Below are 6,164 nucleotides of genomic sequence, written 5' to 3' on the forward strand. Positions count from 1 at the left end.
ACTAGGCTTGTGTTCTGAGACTGAGGAATAATAGATGAGATTAAGAGACACCTGAGTGCTCAGGGAGTCAAGAAGAAATAATGTTTGCTATTTTTCTTAACAACATCTTTTGATTCTAACTTTTTCTCTGAAAATTGGCAGTACAGCAGAAGACACATTCAGCAGTAAAAGCAAACATGTGCCACATTCAGTTTAACCATTTGCCCATGCACTCAAAGATCTATGCTGTTGAATAAGGATAAAGGAGGGCAAAATTGGGATTTGAAACACTTTTCCTTCTTAAAGAAAGTAGTTAAATAAAATATCTTAAAAATAAAATACTGCTTCAGCAGATTGTTCTTAAAATTACATTGTTTGCTAAGTGTATATATTCCAATAGCCAGGAACTGTATGCCTAGAAAGCTAATAGTGTTTTCCTTGGAAACACCAGGGAAGATAAAAACACTAGGTGGTTCTTTTGCTTGGAAAAAAGAGAATTCAACTTTAGCAAATTGTCTGCTGATATTGAGGATTCTAAAACAGCACATACTTCCCATACCTTGTCCAGCACCTGCCTTGAAATCCCATCTCAATACATTTCATTATCCTGTAAGTCAAATAAGAACAGCTGAAGACATAGACAAGGCTTAACAGTAATGATGCATGTGGAGAGGAGTTATTTTTCTATTTTTAATTGAAAATTGGACAGGCTTTGAAAGTAAGCAAGTCCATGTATTGCTTTGAAGCTAACTAGAAGATCAGTCCATCTTGTAGTGAAATTGTTGCTGGGTGCTGTTTCTTCCCAGTATTTTGGTAGGTGGTCCCCTGCTGGCTGTCTGCATTTCTTCTCCCATTTGTTTTCTGTGCTTGTTTGGTATCACTGCTGAACGTTGCCAATAAGGAAACTGGTGTGCAAGAGTTGAGGAATCAGCTTTTGAAACTGTAAAACTGATCTGTAGGCTTTTTTCCTCTTGGATTTGTAAAATTTGGTGCATCATCAAAGTTAAGATTCTTCAGAAAATAGCAAGATTGTCCTCTTTCCAGGGAGGCATCTGTACTTTAACAGAGGTGCTTGATGCATCTTGCTGTAAAGGAGCAAGATGCAGAGTAAGTCAGAGAGAAGTCATTTAAGCTGGTAATACACATGGTTGTTTAGTGGAAATAAAATAACTAAGGTTTTGCCTTGTAAGAAAGTGACATCTAATCCCATTGTGAAGGTCAGGAGGATAAATACAAAGGACTAAATACAAATGAAGAGCAGAAAGATATGAAACAGGGCTGGGCCTCACTGCCATAGCCCAGGCAGCCCCTGGATGTATTTGCCTGCCTGAATCCATCCCTTGCCCGGGCCCCAGGTGGGGCCGCTCTGGGGAATCTCTCACAGCATTCCTGGGATGATGCTGTTCCTTCCCTGGTGCCCCAGGGTCCTGCAAGCCCCTTTTGGAGCCACCCAGACACCTCCTGGAGCCTTTAGGGACCCCCCCAGCAGAGCACAGACAGGGATTGACTTGACTCTTCCTTGGAAGATGGAGGCAGGAGAATACTGCCCACCATCTTCTTTCCAGCTGCCCTCCATTTGCACTCCTGCAAATGCTGCTGCTGCACTCAGGCTCTCCATTGCAGGCAGTCTGGAGCTCCTGCTCAAACCCATCCCTCTGTGTCCCCTCTTGGATGGAATATCAAGCAAACAACACAGGATGTGCAGAGAACATGAACTTTATTAACTTTACTACTCTAAAAATCTACACTACGGGGGACTATGGGGTAACAACCTAATGCCTAACTTGAACATGTAGAACAGGAACACTAAGGGGAAGGTGGAAAAGGTGGTGGGGGTTGCTACAGGTAAGGATGGGGGGTCTCTAAAGCCTATGATGGGGAATGTCGCCGTGCCCGGGCTGGCACGGGTCACCCATTCCCTGCTGTGCTCTGTGCGCCGTGCTGGAGCTGGAGGTCAGCGCTGGGCGAGATTTGGGTTCTCCTGCTCCTCCTCCTGCGGCTGGCCCCCTGCGCTGCTCTGCTGTTCTGGGCCCTCTGCTGGGAGCAGCGTTCCAGGCACTGCTGCAGCAGGGTGTGGTTGTTCCTCAGCAGCTGGACCAGCTCTGAGGAACAACCTTGTCCTGGGCTGCTGCTGCGGGGCCTCTGGCGCCGATTCTGCAAGGCAAAGCACAGGGATCCCGATGGAAGGGGCAGAGGGGCAGAGCAGGGCCCCTCTCTGGGCTGCCTTTGGCCTCTGAGCAAGAGAGCCAGGCCTGGCCAGGCTGCAGCAAGCAGAGCTCTGGCTGCCTCTGCCTGGGGCTGTCCCTGAGCTCAGCCCTGGCCTGATTCCCAGCCAGAGGCTCAGCTCCACTCTGCCATGGGGCCTTGGCCAAAGGGCTGCCCAAGAGGTCCAAGCCCATCCTTCCTGCCTGACCCCCCATCCCTCACCCTTCTCCAGCTTCTCCAGCGCCCTCGGTAGCGGCGCCATCCCAGGACAGTGCCTGTGGCCAGCAGCTGCACCAGCAGGCACGTCCAGGACTGCCACGACATATCCATACACGGGGTGGTTGGCTCAGGGTCCCTGTTCTGCTGCTCCGGCTCCTGCACATACAGGACCGTGCCCGACCCAGGATGGATGGTTGGGTCGGGACGATGGCCCAGGAGCAGCAGCAGGTAAAAGTTGACGAGCCATGGGACCGGGTCGGCCATGGTGCTCTGGGGAAGCTGCCACCAGCACACACGCTCTGGACGTCTGTCCTCGCCGAGGTGTGCCCAGGCTGTGGGGCACAGCGGTGGCTGGGGACAGTTTCCAGGCACCATGCTGCCCCAGAGGCTGTGATGTCACAGAATCCAAGCACTGGCTTGGAAGAGTTCTGGGAGATCAACTCCAGCCTGTGATCCATGGTTACCACGGCAAGCAGATCTGAGCCTGGAGTGCTATGGCCAGGCTTACCTTGAACACCTACTGCAACGGTGACTGCACCAGTGCCCCCTGGGGCACACCATTCCCATATCTCATGCCCCTTTCTGGGCAGCAGTTCTTCCTAATGTCCAGTGTACACCTCTCTTGGCACAGCTTCAAACCCTTTCTTGTCCTTGCCCATCTCTGAGACGGCTGGCACTGCCTTGGCCACTCTCCTGTATGTGGACAAGAGGCTGTGCCAACGAGTGCCACTCCTTGTTTGCTTGTGGCTGCTGTGGAAAGGAACATTCATGTATATTGCCATTTCTTAGAGGTTTTACCCCAGATTTTCAGTCACAGCTGTTCTAGTGAAAACAAGTCTGTTTTCATGAGTATTTGAAGGGTCATAGAACACAATTGGAATTCCATTGAATTAGGGAAATTCTGCTGATTTTGTTTTCCTGAGGTTTTGAGATGAGTTGCAAATCCCAAAAAGTTTCTCTTTGGGGAAATAGTAATTGCACAGTTTAGATTGTGGGGATATTGATTACTCAAATTTGAGGACCTAATGTAGCTTTCTGCACAATAAATTTTAAGCATCCTCTAATTGTTCTTGAAACAAAAACCTATTAAATCTGTTCTGTGGACAGAAATGGCTTCTGTGTTATTTCTCATAATTTATTAACAATCTCATGCCAGGAAAAAGTCCATAGTGCTGTGTGATTACCTTGGTACTGTTCTTTGGAATGTCTTTCCCCCCATTTTCTGAAGCTGCCCACAGAAAGGTCATAGATATGTGAGCAGTTCTGACAGGAAAACTGGGTCTTTGCCTCCTGTTTGGAATCTGTGGTGAGCTGTGAGTCAGAGCTGATTTTTCATGATGTTGAAAATATAATTGAACTTTTTTGCTGAAGGATACATTGATAAAATCAAAGCATAGCATGGCTGACACTAGTAAATGAATTAAAATGCTTATCTGGAATGTGATTATTTGATTGTTGTCCTAATATTGTGGTGATAATTATGGTATCTGAGTACTAACCAAGCTAACATCTAATTTGTAGTTGATTTTCTCTCCCTAATGTAGTGAACAGAATTTCAAGAATTATGTTTTCACTCATAACTGAGGAATGTGTACACAGGCTGAATCTAAATATCACTTTCTTTTTGCACAAGAGCAGTTTCATCTGAAGATGATTTTCCTTGCCCTCACTTTAACTTTTACTTTCTGTATTGTTGTCTGGCAGGTTGACCTTTTCAGATTGTGTGCTGAGAAATGCTGCTACTAAGGAGTGTTGGTGTCAAAACAGGGTTTTTTTCCTAGCTTTTATTTAAAATACTGAAAGACGAAAGGTTTCTAATTAAATTACAGAACTGCATATCATTAGGAACTATAGTTCTTCCCTGCTTGTATTTAGAAAAACAGGCTAATGCCAACTGAACTCCTAAAACATATACAGAGATCACAAGCAGCCACCACAAGTGGTATTCAATTCTGGGAAACACAGTTTTTGATAGAAATCATTTTTACTTTAATAATTCAAGCTTATTCTGTTTTAAAATTGGGGAAATTAGGTATGTTCTGGACTATCTGCATTTTTATCAGTTTCCTGTCTTTTTATCATTTCTTCAAGTACCAGTTTTATACACTTGCTAGCTCATTATTTATGATTTAAAATGGTGTCTCTTAGGCATGTAACTTGATACTATTGTGAACCATGAAAATAATGTTTTTTGGTCTGTCTTTATTTGATTAAGTGATTCCTGTGAAAGGACTGGGGGGTTTTATGGTTTGAGATGTAAAAGAAGTAGTTCAGCAGCCTTGGCAAGTAAGTGTGTCAGTTTACAAGATGAATATGCAGAAACACCAGTGGTTCAGCTGGAATATACAGTATTCTAGTTTGCTGCTGCTGGGGTGTTTTGTTTTGTTGGTCTGTGAATCCATATTCTATACAGTATCATTTGTCAGAACTCCATTTCACTTTTACAGTCCCTCTGTTTTCCCACTTCTGAATGATGGTTTTCTCCATGCCTTTTATTTGGGGAATTCTTGGTGATAGAAACAATACATGGTCCCTAATGGTTTGTGTTGTCAAATGGTTATGCTCTTCCACACATTTTTCTCATTAGCCTCCTTCAGTCTCCTTCTATCAGTTTTATTTCCCTGTACTACACTTAACACTCACATTTCAAAGCTTGTATTTTTATGCTAAATGCTTCTGCTGCATAATTGTCTTAAAAAAGAGTGTGTATGAATCAAACAGATTAATACTCTTCCCAGTCTTTCACAGTCTAAATTTATTTTGGAAAATTATTCAGAAAGATTTTCTCACTCTATTTCTGTCCTTGGATATAATTCCCCAGGCTATATTGAATCTTTTCTGCATAGAGGAGGGCAAAGTTTCAGTTGTTGCTGCAAAGTCTCCTAAAGCATCTCTACAGCTACTGCATAATTCCTTGTGACCTGGTCTATGTTTAAGGGTTATAAAGAGCATTTCTGCAAGAGCTGAGAAAGCACTGTAGAAATTTTAGCTTTAAATAATAAAGGCAAAGCCAAGTGTGCATCTCTGTTCTGTAGCTTTCCCTCTGCCTCAGTCTTATTCCAAGTTCTGCACAGAATAGAACCATGTGAGTCTTGGTGTGAGGCCACTGAAGCAGAGTTTTCTCTCTGGTTTCAGTTGCCCAACTGTCCCTTGTCATTCACAGGATCCTGTAAGCACGTGAAATCAGTCTTTCAAAATATGTCAAAACCATTGCTTCTCTACCATAAAAAGTGTGGAGGTCACTTTCTGTTGTTTCAGTTCTGATTTGTTGTGTGAAAATTGCAGGTCCTCAAATTTGTCCATGTCCTATTTCATCATCACATTTCATCATTTGCAGGTGCTAAAAATGCCCCTTCCTAAAATGACTTTGGATAGCAGTCATTCTTTGGTCTGGACTCAGAAATTGTGTGATTCACTCAAAAGACTGTAACCATATGACAGAAGAAGAGCAATTAAATATCAAAATTATTCAATTCCTCTTAATGTAGGGATTTAAATGTGTTCTGTTGCATTGTAGTGCTTTAGAATATTTTATGACACTTGCACAGACATAGTCTGTAACCCATAAAACAAGAAAAAAGCCTAATTGCTCTGTGCATGGATTATTGATAACTGTGTGGTCTGTGAAGGAATGAGTCCAGAAAAAGAATGCCACTGAGTGTTAAAACCAATCTGCTTGCTGCATTTTAATTGGGATGAGAGTCTTAGGTCTTAGGCTTCCAAAATATTGCATTATGGATATGGTGCTTGCATTTTAATTT

This window comes from Erithacus rubecula, assembly GCF_903797595.1.
Source record: "Erithacus rubecula genome assembly, contig: scaffold_482_arrow_ctg1, whole genome shotgun sequence".
Lineage (NCBI taxonomy): Eukaryota > Metazoa > Chordata > Aves > Passeriformes > Muscicapidae > Erithacus > Erithacus rubecula.